We start from the raw sequence: 18,792 nt of genomic DNA, 5'->3' as shown, positions 1-18,792 counted from the left end.
GAATGCAGATTTTACATCCATTTGGTATACCTTGAATCCTTTAAAAGCTGCATATGCAAGAAACATATGAACTCCTTCCAATCTGGCTACTGGAGAAAAGGTTTCTCCATAGTCTTCTCCTTCTTCTTGAGCATACCCCTTACACACTAGTCTGGCTTTGTTTCTTATCATTGTCCCACCTTCATTCAGCTTATTTCTGAAAACCTACATTTTTATGCTTTGGTTTGGGTACCAAGGACCATGTACAATTCTTTTCTATTTGATCAAGTTCCTCTTCCATTGCCTTGACCCAATCTTCATCTTTATGTGCCTCTTTGAATGATTTAGGCTCAAATTTAGAGGTCATACATGAGTTTTCTCTGACCTTTCTTCTTGTAAGGATTCCTGCATCCTTGTCTCCTATGATTTGCTTTGGATCATGATGGAGTTTGACATACCTAGGTATGTTCTTAATAGATTCCTCTTTCTTTTCTTCTTCATCCTCATCTTCATCAACATCAACATCCACCGATGTAGGAGCATAATTATTGGTACTGGGCTGATTAGGAACCGATTCGTAGAAGGTTACTATTGGTTCATCTCCTACTTGCTCACTATTAGTTTCCTCAGGTTTCCCAGAGTTTTCATCAATCCTAACATTGATGCTTTCAACAATTCTCTGAGTCCTATTGTTGAAGCAATTGAGAGCTTTACTCTTGGTGGAATATCCTAGGAATATTCCCTCATCACATTTTGCCTCGAACTTGCTCTGACGTTCTCTCCTCTTGATATAACATATGCTACCAAACACTCTAAAGTAGCTTACCACTGGTGTCTTACCGGTCCAATACTCATAAGGAGTCTTGTCCTTACCTTTCTTGATGAGTACCCAGTTCATTGTGTAGACTGCAGTGCTCACCGCTTCTCTCCAAAAGGTGTGAGCAACTTTTCCTTGGATCAGCATAGTTCTAGCCGCTTCAACCACAGTCTGGTTGTTCCTTTCTTCTAATTCATTCTGTTGTGGAGTCCGGGGGGCAGACAGTTGCCTCTTGATGCCATTCTCTTCACAATATTTGTTGAATTCACCGGAAGTGAATTCACCTCCTTGATCAGTTCTTAAGCACTTAATCCTCTTACCGCTTTCTTTTTCAACCAGTGCTCTAAAGGCTTTGAACTTTCCAAAAGCTTCAGATTTTTCCTTCAAGAATGTGACCCACATCATTCTTGAGAAATCATCTATTAGAATCATAAAATACCTATCTCCCTGCACATTCCTAGTTTTCATAGGACCACACAAATCAGTATGCACAAGATCAAGTAAATTGTCTATAGTGAAAGATTTACCTTTGAAGGTTGAGGAAGACATTTTCCCTAGTTGACACTCTCTACATAGAGGATTTTCTAGTTTCCTCAGCATAGGTAATCCTCTAACTACCTTGGTCTTATTGGCCTTCATAATGTTATCAAAGTTTACATGGTAGAGTCTCCTATGCCATATCCAACTATCATCAAACTTAGCCATAAGACATGTACTGATATTTGCATTCAGCTAAAATAAGTTAGCTTTGGTCTGATTACCAGTGGCCATTAGTTCACCATTCTTTCCTTTGATTTTGCACATTCCATTTTTAAATTCCAGAGTGAGTCCACTATCGTTTAGCTGGGCAACACTCAAAAGATTGTGTCTTAGACCTTCCACCCAATACACATTGTTAGCACTGCTCTTTCCATTCAGAGAGATAGACCCTCTACCTTTGACCATACAAGGTGCATCATTACCAAAATGGACAACACCACCATCATACTCTTCAAAAGATAGAAACTTACTCCAGTCACCAGTCATATGATGAGAGTAGCCACTGTCAATAATCCACTCATTGGGATTATCAAAGCGGGAGACAAGAGCCTTCTTGTCTGACACATCTTCCTTGACTGCAACAAACACAATATCTTCATTTTCTTCATCTTTTGATTCCTCATCAGTGACACCTTCATCAACTGCTATAAAATAGTTTCTCCAGTTTCCTCCTTTGAACTTCTTGAACCTCTCTGGTTTGTCCTTGTTATCACTATTAGGGCAGTTTACAACAATGTGTCCCATCCGGTTACAAGAAAAGCATTTCAAAGGGAGCTTACCTCTATATTTACTGGTTCCTTTGGGAAGTCTCTTGGCAAGAAGAGCTTTGAATTTCATAAGAATTTCCTCATCATCCATTTCTCTACTTTGTCTTCGTTCACAGCTGGTACTAGCTTCTTTGCCTTTTCTAGATAGTGCAACAAATGCTCTGAAGGCTGATTCAGTCTTTTGAATACTGCCATCATAATTATTTAGCTCAAAAGTTGTTAGCTTTGCAATGATGGAGTCTAGGGATACCTTTGTCTTGTCAATAGACCTCAGCTCCTGAATGGCAGCAACCCTTATTGCATAGACCAGTAATAAGGATCTTAAAACTTTGCTAACAATAGTGGAATCTTCCATTTTACCACCTGCACTCTTGATGTCTCCAACAACTGTTTTGATTCTTATTCCATATTGTTGAATGGTCTCTCCTTCAACCATCCGCATGTCTTCAAAATTTCCCCTAAGGCTCTCTTCCTTAGCTTGTTTCACATGCTCATCACCACCATAGATATTTTCAAGGGCATCCCATACTTCTTTGGGATTCTCTTTATCCTGAACATCAATAAACTCAATGTCAGATAAATTGTTGATTAGGGCTTCCATGACTTGCCCATTCTCCTGAATCTCTCTCTTTTTGTCATTAGTGAGAATACCCGTAGGGATAACATAAGCATTCTCAACATAGGTCTAGTGTTGAGCACCCATGCTTCTGATGTATATCTTCATTCTATCCTTCCATATTTTAAAGTTATCTTTGTTAAACTTTGGACCTTCCCTCTTCATCATTAGTGTAGGATCTTTGCCTCAAGTGTTTAAGCTTACAACATAGAGGACCTAGAATATGCTCTGATACCAATTGATAACTCAATGATGAATGGTGAGTACCAAACCGGTACTGAGAGGGGGGGTGAATCAGTATAGGCACAAAAACTTTTCCCTAACTAGTTTGACTGCAAATAGTGAACTTGACTGGCAATCACTAACACCAGTCTGAACTAGATTACTATCAGTTAAACACAATGCTACTGGGAAAGACATAAACTGGCAACACTTAGCTTTCCATATAACCTACTCCCTCATTTCCACTTTATCCTTATGCATAAACAAATAATCTATCATCAGAGATACAATAATTTACTAGCATAACATGATTCACTACTTGACAAAAAATAACAAAGCATCACATGAAAGAGGCATCACACATGACACACGTATTTTTCATGTGGAAACCCAATTGGGAAAAACCACGGTGGGGATGAATACCCACAAGCTATTTTTAAACTCTTTAGAAGTCCACTGTGTTAGGAGCCTAGTCCAGTTGAAGATTGTTACAATAGGTTCTGTTAGGAACCGATCTCGTTAGGGATCACCTGGTTAAGGGATGGCTATAATACCCAGTTAAGGGTTAAACCCTATTAGAGGTTACCTTGTTAGAGGATTTTATGAACTCAATAGCTTTGAGTCACATAGTTAAAGGATTTACATCAAGCTAGTTAAAGCTACCCAGTTAAGGGATTTTCCAACTATTGAAGTAGTTAAAGATCAACAGGTATTACAATGATCTAGTAATAGCACTCAATGCCAATGTAGATCCACTTTAGTTCCTTCCTTCTGCACACACACTTTGTAGGTATCAATCCTCTTATCTGGTCTGGCAAGAATCATATATCCCTGCACTTAGATACACACACAACATTTGCCAACAGCCTCAACATGAAACACAACATCCACCTTATAGAACACAAATAGGTCAGTAGCATAAACCTTAAACCCTAAACATTTAGGTTAAGAAATTGATTGGTTCAATCCTGACCATTGAGCACTTTGCATTTGATTACAATGATCTTGAATAGATTTCAAGACATTCTCCATCATTCGTTGTCCACTGCTTCATGGAGGCGATAACCCATCACATGTTCTCGACAATTTACAGGGACTTTGCGCATTCCTGAGGTAGATAGGATCAGTCTCCTTCATGCAAGATCCTTCACATGCACAAGGCTAATGTGGAAACACAATCTAATCTTCATTACAATGCTAACTCATCACACGATGTCATCGATTGAATCACATAGGCTTGGAACACTTCAACCGGAAACCTTGAAGCTAAGACTACCAACCGGTAGTCCTACCACATTCCATGTACCGGTTCACATTTCAACATACCGGTTCACTTGGACAAACATACCACTTCACCTATTGCACATATACCAGTTTACACCACCATACCGGTTCTCTTTGCCAGTTGCTTAACTTCAATATATTGGTTCACTTCTCAGCATATTGACATCAATGACAACATACAATATCATCATGTCATCATACTCTTGCACATATGCCAATACCTTCTTAGGTTACTCATAAAAAAGAAAGGCATACCGATGTCTAAACAAAATGACTAGTAAGATTGTGAAAAGTGCAAATGTCAGAGTAGATGAGTACTCTGAGAAAAATGAACAGGGCAGTAAGAGTGAACCAGAGGACTATAAAGGGTTCGAGTACAATGTATCAGTGGAACCTACTCAAGAATATCATGTTGAAGCAGCTAATGAAGAAGCCTATGAAATAGAACCTACACAACTGGTAGAAAAAGCTCCAAGGAGTGAAATGGTATTTGCTAAATATGTCAGAAATAATCACTCTATTAAAGATATCATCGGTGACAAGGATGCAAGAGTTCTAACCAAAAGAAGAGATGGATAGAATGAGTCTATGCTCTCCATTTTTGAGCCCAAAACAGCGAAGGAGGCTTTGAAAGATGATGACCAAGTCAAAGCCATGGAAGAATAAATGGAGCAAATAGAGAAAAAAGATACATTGGCTCTAGTACCCAGACCGGAAAATAAAAATGTAATAGACACCAAGTGGGTGTTCAGAAATAAGATGGATGAAACCGGTAAGGTAATGAGAAACAAGGCAAGATTGGTCTATAAGGGCTATGCCCAAGAAGAAGTTTTGGACTATGGAGACACCTTCGCACCGATATCGAGACTGGAAGGGGTCAAAATTCTACTAGCCTATGCTGTTTATAAAAGGTTTAAAGTATACCAAATGGATGTCAAATTGGAATTCTTAAATGGGTTGTTAGAGGAAGAAGTATACATAGAGCAACCAGAAGGGTTTGCATCTGAAGATGGGAGGAATATGGTATGCAAGTTGTAGAAGGCTCTATATGGGCTGAAATAAGCATCAAGAGCTTGGTATGAGAGGTTACACTCATATCTGCTAAGCATTCGGTTCAAAAGAATCAGTGATAAAAGTAACCTGTATCTAATGAGTGGAGCTGAAGAAAAATACCTAAGTGCTAAGATCTTTGTAGATGACATCATCTTTGGAGGAGATGATGAGATGAGTAGAAGCTTTGTAGGACAAACACAACAAGAATTTGAGATGTCCATGATTGGTGAGATTAAGTTTTTTATTGGCCTACAAGTCTCTCAATTAAAGAATGACATCTTTATTAGTCAAACTAAGTAAAAAAGGGAAATTCTAAAGAATTTTAGAATGAAAGATTGCAAACTTGTTGGAACTCCAATGGTTACAGGTTGCAAGCTATCTAGACATGATGAGGCTGAAGAAGTGAATGAGACACTTTAATGGTCCATGATCGGTAAATTATATTATGCAATACATATAAGATAGGACATAGCACAAGTTGTTGACTTCGTTGCCATATTTTCTATAAATCCGAAAGAAACTCATATGATGGCAGTCAAAAGAATATTTAGATACCTAAAGGGGTTTGATGAGTATGGTCTCTAGTATCCACGCAAAGGAGAGTTTAGTTTAAGTGTCTTCACTGATTTAGATTGGGCTAGAAACATCAATGATAGGAAGAGCACTAATGGAGGAGCATTCTTTCTCAGAGAAAGGATTGTATCTTCGACAAGTAAGAAACAAAACTGCATATCTCAATCTACAGCTGAAGCTAAGTATGTAGTTGTTGCAATTAATTGTACACAGATAGTTTGGATCAAGCAATTGCTAGAAGGAAGTCAAGAAAAGGTGGTTGGACTAGTATTGATTCATTATGACAACACCAGTACCATTGAAATATCTAAGAACCCAGTGATGCACTCCAAAACAAAGCATATAGCCATCAAATATCACTATCTAAGGGAACAAGTTCAAGAAAAGGAACTGATGTTGGAATACATACAAACAAAAGAGTAGGTGTCTGATATATTCACCAAGGCACTATAGAAGGACACCTTTGACTATCTCAGAGGTAAGCTGGGGGTTATTCCCCTCCATTCAGTAAAGTAAGTAAACAGGGTTGTACATCAATCTGGTATAGTTTCAAGTTTTTTTTTCAAATGAAAATAATTAGATTGATGAATGTGGACTACTCCAATTAGGGGGAGTAGTCTTGTAAGTGTTTAGAATGGACTCTTTGGCATTTTTGTCAAATGGGGAGACATGTTAAGTGTGTTTAAACATTGGCAGAATATGTTAAGAGTGTTTGAGCATTGGCAAATATCAATGATAGGACGAGATATTGTTCACTTAGGGAAGAATGACTAGACTATTACAGAGATGAAGAAACATGCATCTAACTAGCCAAAGTTTGAAGTGTTTGCCATCAATGCCAAAGGGGGAGATTGTTGGATTGTTGGCATTGACAAAACCAGCCAATCTAGAAAACTGGTATATGTGCTAGGGTTTGTCATTGATGTCCAACACTTACTGATGAAGAAACTAAATGTTGAAGTGGTATAGGTAAAGTGGTATTGCTTTTCAGTAAGAAATAGTGAATGGAAATAACATTGATATTGAATGATCAAAGGTTATTTCAGCTCAAGGTAACATCCATTAAGTTAACCGATCTATCATTCAGGAAGATCGGTCACTTTCATGTTGGTAAAGTTACAAAAGGTGACTTAGGCAATAAAACTTGCTTGCCCCAACCAACCAATAACTCACTGGCAAACAACAGAGAGACATGATGCTAGCACAACAAACCGAAAGTCAAAGAATCAATTGGTAAAGTAAGAAGTGTAGTTACATACCGGTACATTGGTATGACAAAAGGAAGACATGCAATCACCATAAATCATAGAGCAGTGATCAACCATTTAGTTGCAATGGAAAAGAATGAGTTCGTAAGCTTATATCTACGTCAAATGATTTGTTGGTAAAACTAACTTTTAGTTATCATGCAGTCAAGCATGATTACATGCAAATTCTCCGGTTCACATTAATTTGACTGAATTTCACTTAGAATTTTCTGTCCTTGGGAGATGCAGTGGTAGAACTGGTTGAACACTTGGCAGAATTGCTGAAAGGCGCATAGAGAAAGACCAAGAGAGTTTGAATTTGAAATATTCTAAAATCCTTGATTGATCTGACTGAGGATATGCTTGAAGATGTCGACAGAAAATGTATAAAGAGTTCTAGAGCTCTTTCTGAAATTTTTGATCGTGAAATTTGAAACAAGGAAATCTTGTTGAAGGCGATCCAGGGTGACAAGCAGCGTGAGAGGAAGTGGTAAGAGGTGTTAGCACAACTGAGTGTGTGTGTGTGTGAGGTGGATTGACTAAGTGTAGATTCGACAAATAGAGAACTGACTAAGTATAGAGACAAAGGATAGAGGACTGACAAAGTGCAGAGCCAAAGGTTAGAGGATCAACAGAGTGCAGTGTTGACGGATAGGTGACCGGTTGAGTGAATAGTCGAATGGGTAAGAACAAAACCGGTGTTGTGCAAAGAAGACACAACTAGTGTGTATTGAGTGGAATGTATATTGAGATTTGATCAAGCTATTAGTAGATAATTTAGTGCATCATCCATTAGTTTCTTTCTAACAACTGCATCATAAATCCCTTAACTGGGTGGACTTTAATCAATCCCTATTTTAAAATCCCTTAGCTAGGTAATATTTTAACTGATGTTGTAAGTCCTTTAACCAGACTACCTTTAATAAGGTAAAGTCACTAATTGGCCTTGATCAAAATCCCTTAATCAGGTGGCACCTAACAGTGTCTTTGTAATCTCGTAACAGGGATGGCTCTTAACCGAGCGTACTCCAAAAGAGTGCAAATTTTGTGAGTTCCTACTCACACCATGGCTCCCTATTGGGTTTCCATGTGATAAATCCTTGATGTCATTGTCAACATTTCATGCTTGCGTATTTTACTTCAGTGATTAAGTATATTGGTGGATCTTAGATGAATGAAGTTTTAAGATAAAAGTTGAATTGTGAAAATTTGATTAAGTGTTGATTCACCCCTCCCCTCTTAGTACCAGTTGGGACTAAAAAAACAAACATGTTGAAGAACACATTATAGTTGAAGAACACAGGGAGGATATTTCCCAATTTGAACCAATGGAGGTCGAAGGAGAGGGCTCAGGCTCCTTACCTCCTACCGGTATGGATGAGCATATTGTGGATCTAGCTAAACTGGTGAAGAGAAATATTTCTTATAAAAAATTAGATCATTTACTTGAAATGAATGTGAATGAGTTGAAACATCTCAGTGAAGAACCTAGACATACTAAAAGGAGGTCAATGAATAAAAGTGCAAAATAAATAATTTCTCATTTCAATAATCTTGATACTTGACTAGAGAAAGCTCAATTGTTATCAATTATACTTTCTCATAAATACTTAATAGATCCACTGAAATTGTTAGGTATAGATACAACAAGTCAAAAGAGGAAAACTTCTCAACTACAAAAATCTATTATTGATAATGTTAAGAAAGGTTTGGTGAACATTGGTAAAAAATATTTAACAGTAGATAAGACCATTTCAAGAAGAGTGATGTTGACATCTTTAGTAAATGAAAGATTTCCTCAAAAAAGACAAATCTCTTCATTGACATATAAGTTTGGTTTTAGTAGAAGGAGAATATCAAAATATGTGAAAAGGAGAAGGAGTTTTGATGCTACTACCTCAAAAGGGAATTGGGCAATTATGTGTAGAGCTCCTCATTCTAATAGAATTGAAGATGTTGTTAGGAACTTGGTGAGAATATTTTGGAATGAAAATACTCGTCCTTCATCAAATAATAAAGATCTTATGAATATTTTGGAGTGATAATGTTTTTGAAATGCCCAAAAACCCTAAACCCTTAGAAAAATAATCTTGTAGACAAAGGTCAAATTTCTAAATTTTGATAGACTCCAACAGCTAAACGACAAGATTTTCAACATGTTCAAAAATAGTGATAACAACGGCTCTGACTGGGGATGGTTGGATGCAAGACCAACACAAGGATCTAGAAAATCTCTAGAATGCAGACCAACAAAATGCTAACAAAATAAAACTAAAATAAAGAAGAACAAACAAAAGCAAACCTAAACTATTGTGCATGGAAAACTCATGAGAAATATTGTTTTAGAAATTGTCCATGCACTAGCAATTCCTGTAACTCACCATTCAATCTTTGGAGGAAATAGGAATCTTTTCCATTAAAATAAAAAATGATCAGAGGGCTTATCCACAGTGATTCAAATTTCTTGTGTTTTCCTTTTTCTTGATCTCTTGTATTCCATTGTAGCACCATGCCACCAATTAAGAATTTTATTGTACTAGTCCTTTTATCAAAAAGGCTTTTTGACTATAATTGAAGTTTCATATTCCTTTTATGGGTTGCAGTCCTCATTTTCTCCATCTCTACTAACTAAATCATTCTTTCTTCCATGGGCTCAGACATTTCTAATTCTTCAATCTGCAAAAAATTGTAAACTGGAAGAAAATTATTCACAGGTAATCTGGCTTTCACTCCATAAACTAGCTCAAAAAGGGATGTACCAACGGCCTTTTTTACAGACACCCTATTAGCCCAAAAGCTAACCTGAGATTTTGATCCCAATACCTTTTATTTTCCTCTAGGATCTTCTTGATAATATTGAGGAGACTTTTATTACTTGATTTTGCCTGGCCATTTCCCTGTGGGTGGTATGGTGAAGAGTATGACATAATAATACCATAATTAGCATAGAACTCTACAATCTCCTCAGAGCTGAAGCACATGGCATTGTCCATGACCATTTTGGCAGGCACACCAAAGCTTGTTATTATATTATCCATCAAAAAATTAATGAACACTCTACTAGTGGCCTGTTTGGTAGGTATGGCTTGAATCCACTTGGTGAAATAATCTGTAGCCACTAGGATCCATCTATGGCCCCTTCTTGATTTTTCTATTATTTCTCCAATAAAATCAATGCCCCATTGAACAAAAGGGGCTTCAACTATAATAGAATAAAGGCAAAGCACCAACATACTTTAGGCAAGGATCACATTATTAAACATACATGTGAGAATCCTTGAAGAAAGTGGGCCAATAATACCCTTCTCTAATTATCTTACCAGTAGTGATCTTACCTGAATAGTGGCCTCTACATACCCCATTATGCATCTGTTTTAGAACCTTCTCAGCTTGGAATTCATCCAGACAAACCAATAGCATCCCATCATTGTTCCTCCAATACAGGTCTCCCTAAGTAAGAACATATTTATGTGATTTTAGCTTTAGTGTTCTCTTTTGGTTGTGTGTCATACCTTTTGGACATGAGGCATTCTTCAAGAAGTATACCATATCTTAATACCATGGTTGCCTCTCAATACTAGTAACCATAACCTCTTTAGTTTCAACATTATTTATGTCAATATCCTCAAATCTTGTCTCAGTCATTAACTTGGCTATGCCTAGACCTCTTACCATCTTTGTGATTTTGATCTCAAGATCAAATTATTGTATTCTTCTTATCCATCTACATGTTTTTCCAGTTACTTTAGACTGGGACAGGATGTCTTCATAGCTGCATGTTGTGTATAGGCTACAATTAGGGCATTTACCAGATAAGGCCTAAATACTTTGACATCCTTGACTAAGGCATATGCTTGTTTTTCCATAATTTCATATTTTAATTTAGTAGCCTACAATGATTTGTTGTAGAAGGCAATCGGATCTTCATAACCTTCACCATCTTTCTATAATAGTACTGCTACTATAGTATGATATGAAGCAAAATAAAATATTGAAAAAAGATTACTATAGTCAGGGGACTTAAGCATTGGGCCTTCTTGAATAGCTTGTTTAATCTTATCAAATGCTAGTCCTACCTCATCATCCCAAACAAACTTGGCATCCTTCTTCAAAAGCTTCACAATAGGCTTGACAATTTCAACAAAAATTGCAATAAATCTCCTAATAAAGTTTACTTTACCAAGAAAAGACTAAATTCCTTTAATAGTTTTTGGTTGAGGCACCCTGTTGATAGCCTCAATTCTTTCAAGGTCAATCTTGACTTCCTCTTTGGATACAATGTGCCCTAGTAACTTTCCTTCAGTTACAGCAAAGTGGAATTTTTTTGGATTTAAAGATACACCAAACTCCAAGGCATTGCAAAATATTTTATTCCAAATGACCACAGTGGTGATCTACCTTCTTTGAGAAACATGTTAGATCATCCTGGTAAACAACCATTATGATGTTAATAAATTCCTTGAAGGCCACATCCATAGCCCTTTGAAAATTTGCCCCAACATTCTTCAGACCAAATGGAATTCTTACATACACATAGGTTCCCCAAGGGGTAGTAAAAGTAGTCTTAAACTATTCAGACTCTTTCACTAATACATGATTGTAACCAAAAAATCCATCCATCATTGACAGTAAATCAGAACTAGTTACCCTTTGTAACATAGCTTCCATGTTTGGGGATGAATAATTGTCTTTAATGGAGGCAACATTCAAGTTCCTAAAATCCACACATAGCCTTATGTCCCCATTCTTTTATCTAACAAGCACTAAATTTGATACCCATGAAGAATGCCTTATAGGCTTTATAATCCCCCCTTCTCTCAGCTTAATCAACTCTTACTACATTTTGGGTTCGAGGAGGGGGTTAATGGGTCTTTGTTTTTGTCTAAAAGGATTAGCATTAGGATGCAGAGGTATTTCATGTTGAAATAAGTCTTGTATATATGCCTTCAAATCCTCATAGGACCAAGCAAAAATAGGTTTGTACTTTCTTAGTAGATTAAGGATGTTAGTCTTAATATGGGGAGACAAGTTTTTCCCAATATACACTAACTTAGGGGAAGATTCAGTCCCCAAGTTACCTCTTCTAACTCCTCCAACTTTGTACATGAAACTTGATGTAAGTGACCATCACTGTAACTAAACATACCCTCTAATTCAACTAGTCCCTAGGGTATTTCATTTGTCTCTAACTGCACTATGTCACTTACAAATATTGTTTCCTATCTATCTACTACTTCCACCAATGCATTACAATCAATATTTTGACCTTCATAGTCATCTATGCATTGTATAAATCTAAGGATGTCTCCATCATCCTCAAAAACTTGCCAATTGTACACATTATCTAGGATGGATGGTCTAGATTTTGTCTCAATTATTGAAACTCCGGCCAATGTTACATCATCATTCTTTAATGTAACATTAGCTAAAAAATATGCCATAATGTTGTTAGACCTTTCAATCCAATCAATGGAATGCATCAAAGTGTTGAGTGACATCCCAAACAACATGCTTGTACTTTTTAACTTGTCATTTTTAGATGCATACCTTGACCTTATCTAAGACACTACAAGTTCAGAGTCTCCATAAACCCTTAACAACTTTATCCCATGCTTTTAAGAAATTTCTAGGCCTAATAATAGAGCTTCATACTCAGCTATGTTTTTTGTACAGTGGAATGCTAACAGAAAAGAACACTTGAAGGTAATACTTGATGGGGAAATAAAGAGCACTCCTGCTCCAAACCCTTCTTTAGAGAAAGCTCCATCAAAGTACATTTTCCATAGGCCTTCTTGGTGGGATTTCAGCTCATCAACAATAGGATCAGTATTCTTCAACTGAGGCTGAATGGATTCAATCCTAAAGTTATCAAGCTCTACATCTATCATGCAATTAAGCATGTTTGGGTCTATTTTTTCAATAACCATTGGGGCACATGGTTCTCTGTATAATTTTATTGAATTCCCATTCACTGGGATAGTTGCATGTGATAAATCTAGCTGAAGATGTACTCCAATAGCAGTAGCCCATTGTCTAGACAAAAGCATGCCATAATGGGGCCTAGTGTCTGTGACTATTAGTTCCATTTTATAAGTAGCTTCAGGGAATGTTTCTATTTTTACTTCTATTTCTATCATAATACCCACAACAGACACTTCTCTTTTATCCATAGCATAACACCTCCCATATGAAGTGTGTACTAACAAACCTAGTTCTCTCATAACCCCATAAGGCATTACATTAGCAGCTGCACCCAAATCTATCATGGATTTTTTTATCAATCTGTTATTTACTAACAATGTGACATAAAAGGGATCAATCTTAGATGGTTCCTAATTAATAGTGGTGCCCACATAAACTTCTGAGACCTTTTGTTCTTGATCCTTCTCATCTTTTGCATTTCCCCTTTTAGAAGAAGCATCTACATCTGATATACTTGAAATCAAAGAAAAAGAAGCCTCTCTATGTTCTTTCATTTTCAACAGCTCTATCAAAGATACTGAAACTTTCATCTATGTTAAAGCTTGGGTCATATCAAAAGCAATATTAGCATTAGAGTCAGCATAAGCTTTATCCTTCTCTATCTTTTGGTGACTTGTTCTCTTGTCACCAGTAGTGTTTGCCTTATTACTAGTGGTATCAACAACATCAGGTTTCCCTAAATTACTTGACTGATCTCTTTTAGCTTGACTATCTTTGACAAGGGTTTTGTTTTCAGTGGTCCTCTTAGAAGAAATTTATTTAAAAAACATAGAACCAGGCTTACCCTGATCTTCATCATCTTTGCTGCTTCTTAGATTATAGTTATGCTTAGCTTTGGCTATTGCAGCCTTAGTGAGATTCTTGACTTCCTCCTCACTAGGCCTTCTAAGATAAATCTCTTGATCTTCTATTGTGACTACATTCAAAGTGGGATGCTAGTCAATTGTCAATTGCCTTTGGCAATTTGCATTGCTTCTCAAGACATCATATTCACTCGCTTCATCTTATGAAGATTCACAGTCGCTGTCCACAGTATACTCAAACATATTAACTATAGGTTCAACCTCATTTCTCATGGATTCATTTAGAGCTTGAGCCACAACAAACTGATAGGGGGAATGTGGCCCATCACATGCCCTACACCAAGGGGTATTTTTCACATTATGTACATTTCATCACTTTAAAGGATCAGGGGGGTCCTGATTTTGTGTGCCTTTTGATCTATTTTGCACAAGCTTTCCATCTTTCCATGCAATGTTATATGGCATATCATGCAATCTAGCAGGTCTGTCTTGCCAGTTGTAGTGAGGCTTCTCAGGTTTACTTAGTTTAGTAGTAAGATCCTTAACAATAGTCATTAATTTCTCTATTTTATCCTCCTCTTTAGAGTATTTATTTAGTTGTGGATTTTGTTCCTACCACAATCTTCCATTCGTCCTTCTTCCCACTTTACCTAATGCTTTTCTATTACTCTCTACATTGATTGCAATTCTAAAATCATCTCTTAAACTATGTGGGTTCTTATCTCTGAGATTGTAAGCCATCTTAGGATCAAAGGCATTGTAATAAGTGGTTAGACATACATTCTCATCTAACCTCATACATTGAAGGAGCCTATGCATTGCCTTTTGAAACCATACATTAAAATCTGTAATAGCCTCATTATTAGATTTCCTGATATTGTTAAATTCATTGAGCATGAAGCTCACATTTGTCATATCTCTATATTGCTCTTTGAAGCAATTCTTGAATTCCTCCCAAGAACTAATGCTATCTACAAGAAGCCCTCTATACCAATCTCTAGCATCCTCAATCAAAGATTGCACAAATAGCTTCATGATGACATTCTCATCACCAATTTCATAGTCATTAATCATGTCACCAAAAGATTTCAGATTCTCTTCAACACTGATAGCATTGTTCCCAACAAACTTTTGAAGTCTATCCCTCATTTCAATAGGGACATGGTTTGGATATCCTAGAATTCCATCAAAATACAACTACGTATACCACTCAAAATTCATCGGTCTCCTTTGAAACTAATTTCTAGTAAAGTTAATTCCAACATTCACCCTTGGGCCTAAGCCACCAGATCTAGGAGTTTGATGACTTTGATTATGGGATGGTCCCTGACTGGTTTAGTTTGTTGGAATTGTACTTGAGGGAACAACAAAATTATTTGGGGTAGCGTTTTAAGATTGGTTAACGGGTGGGATAGAATTTTTTTGCATCATTGGTTAAGTATTCAAGAGAGAGGTAGAAGTATGTTGAGATGTAAAATTACTCTGATTTGCAAGTGGGAAAGTTATAGGAGGAGCTTTTAAGCAATGTATCTGTTAGGTCCTGGAGACAACTGAGAGGGGGGGTTAATCAGTTGTCAAATAAATTCAAACCAAAAACAACTTAACCAACTTAATGCTTAATACCAGTAAACCAGTTAAGTATGCCGGTAGACAGTTTTAACAGTTAATTGCTATATCGGTAAAGATTAATGTATGAAAAACATAAGCACAAAGTCATCCACAACACATGAAACCAATATTTGTATGTGGAAACCCTGTAAGGAGAAAAACCACGATGGGAAACCTTACCCATAATCAGATGATACTAGTATAGATAGTAAGTGTACATAAATGGGGTTGCACATGTAGAAAGGCCAACAGCCTAGAGCTCACTGCTCAATCACAAAATGGGAGTCACACTGACTATAGTTGGATGGTTAAATCCAATAAGAATGTACTGCACAAAATAGCATCTTCATATGTTAGATTCAGTACTGGTGTAATGCTGATATGCTTTCACAAAAACCTAGCTTCACCTACAAATGATGTCTATGTGTATTGCCCTGCTAATCTCGCATATACCTTCACACAATTCTTATTCATATTCCACACTTGATCTTACAAATAAGATCTTACCTTTTTACCATAACCTAAGACCAATTTTAGTAGGTCGGCTCTACAAGATATTACAATAAAAACATTTTAAAAATAATATAATATCCGATGCAATAACTGATTGAACATGTCGGCTTAATGCATTTACAACAATAATTAATCTTTTCCATAGCGTGCCATGTTGATCTGGAAAAGATAAACCTGCCAGTGTAACCCTAGGTAACCCTGGACCTATTTGCTGGTAAAAGCAAATATGCAAATATGAATATACTAATGATTAATTCATTAAGATAAGATGTCCACATGATGTCTTTGATATTACCAAGTGTCTTCCATATCATTTCAAGTGTCAGTGATCATTATATCATGCTGGTGAACCATATACCAGTAAATGTGCAATAGTTACTTGCTTGCCGGTGAATGCTGCTAGATCTCCAAAGTGCTAGTGTTTTAGTAGGTGTTGACATCAATGACAAAACCATATCAAAATACCAACAATCTCCCCCTTTGGCATTGATGGCAACACAAGATGGAAAAACCATCAAAGTGCCAAAACAGAAATGCCAAAAACCAACAATCTCCAAAAAGATCATAACCAAAATACAGAGAATAATAGTCTCTCCCAAACAACAATCTCTCCCCCTGGGAGCAACATGTGTTTTCCAAAGTTCCTCAAAAAATAATGTGGTTTTCCATAGATATCTTTCTCCCTTTGACATCAAATGCCAAAGTTATAATAAAATCATGTTCATATACAAAATACCAATCAATTCAATATACCAACTACTCCCCCTAAGAAGTAGCTTCCTCCTCAAAGACCAGAGTAAAAGATTTGTCTTTAATTCTATCGGTTGATGACAATCATCAACTGTCTAAGTCTCTACTAGTGGTGGTATGACTCCAAGTTGATCTATGAGATATTCAAAAGTCTCCTTAGGCAAAGGTTTTGTAAAGATATCTGCAAGTTGTTCTTTAGTATTCACATAAACCAGATTTATCTCTTTTTCTTCAACTTTTTCCCTTAGAAAATTCAATTTGATAGAAACATGTTTTTTTTAGAATGTAGTAATGGATTCTTAGATATATCAATTGTTGTAGTGTTATCACAATATATGGTAATAGGTTCCTTGCATTTTACCTTTATGCCTTTCAACATTTGCTTAAGCCATAGTACCTGTGTATAGTTAGTTGTTGCTGCAACATATTCTGATTTTGTTGTTGATAAAGATGTACAACTTTGTTTCTTACTCAACCAAGAAACTAGTCTGTTTCCAAGAAAGAATGCTCCGTCGGTGGTCCTTTTTCTATCATCCACATCTCCTGCCCAATTTGCATCTGTGTATGCACATAATTCAAAGTTTTCATCTCTAGGATACCATAGTCCAAGATTTATAGTGCCTTGTAAGTACCAGAAAATTCATTTTACTGTTGATTCATGATTTTCTCTAGGATTACTTTGAAATCTAGAAACAATACATACTGCATTCATAATATCAGGTCTAGTTTGTGTCAAATACAGTAAACCTCCTATCATAGATTTGTATCTAAATGGATTAACAGGTGTAGATTCATCCCTTTGAGATAATCTATCATTTGTAGTCATAGGTGTGCTTACTAGTTTAGAGTTATCCATCCCAAATTTCTTTAGTAACACTTTCAAGTATTTGGATTGACTCAAGAATATACCTTTATCAGTCTATGAAATCTGTAATCCTAAAATGAATTTTATTTCTCCAATCATAGACATTTCAAATTCTTGCTGCATTTTAGTAGAAAATTCCTTACATAAACCATCTTCTCCTCCAAAGATTATATCATCAACAAATACTGCTATAATCAAGATGTCATCATTAGTTATTTTGTAATATAAATTGTTGTTTACATTTCCTTTAGTAAAACCAATCTTTAAAAGATACTTATCCAATCTTGCATACCAAGCTCTTGGAGCTTGTTTTAATCCATACATAGCTTTTCTTAACCTACAAACTATATCATTGTCATCTGTCAAATAAAATCCATTAGGTTGTTCAATGTATACTTCCTCTTCAAGATCTCCATTCAAAAATGCACATTTAATATCCATTTGATAAACTTTGTAGTTCTTATGTGCTGCAAAAGCCAAGAATAATCTGACTGCCTCAATTCTAACTACCATTGCAAAGGTTTCATTGTAATCAACTCCTTCTTTCTGAGAATATCCCTTACACACTATTCTTACTTTATTTCTGACAACCTTACTATCTTCATTAAGTTTGTTTTTGAATACCCGTTTGGTTCCAATTACATTTTTATTTTTAAGCCGAGGAACTAATGTCCAAGTGTTACTTTTCTCAATTTGTTCTAATTCTTCTTCCATAGCTTTAATCCAAAATTTATCTTCACATGCCTCATTAACAGATGATGGTTCAATTTGAGTTAAATAAGACATACCTCTTCATTTGCCAATCTTCCTCTTCTCATAACTCATTTAAATTTATTTCCAATTAGTTGATCTACAGAATAATTCAATCTTACATACCGGGGTGTCTTTGTTTGTTGTTGTTCTTCAATTATTGTGGAATCCTCAGATGGTACCAGGGTAACTGGATCTTCATTCTGTACCGGTGGATTTAGTGTAGGTTCATTTGTCACAATTTCTGTTGCCGGTTTAGAGTCTATATACCTTGTAGTTCCTCTAAATTGTTCATCAATTTTTACATTTGTACTCTCAACAATTTTATGCAATCTCTTGTTAAAACATCTATATGCCTTGCTCTTAGATGAATAACCAAGAAATATTCCTTCATCACTTCTAGGATCAAATTTGTCAATATAC

This window comes from Cryptomeria japonica, chromosome 5 (genome assembly GCF_030272615.1).
Source record: "Cryptomeria japonica chromosome 5, Sugi_1.0, whole genome shotgun sequence".
Taxonomy (NCBI): Eukaryota; Viridiplantae; Streptophyta; class Pinopsida; order Cupressales; family Cupressaceae; genus Cryptomeria; species Cryptomeria japonica.
This window is presented reverse-complemented; position numbering follows the sequence as displayed.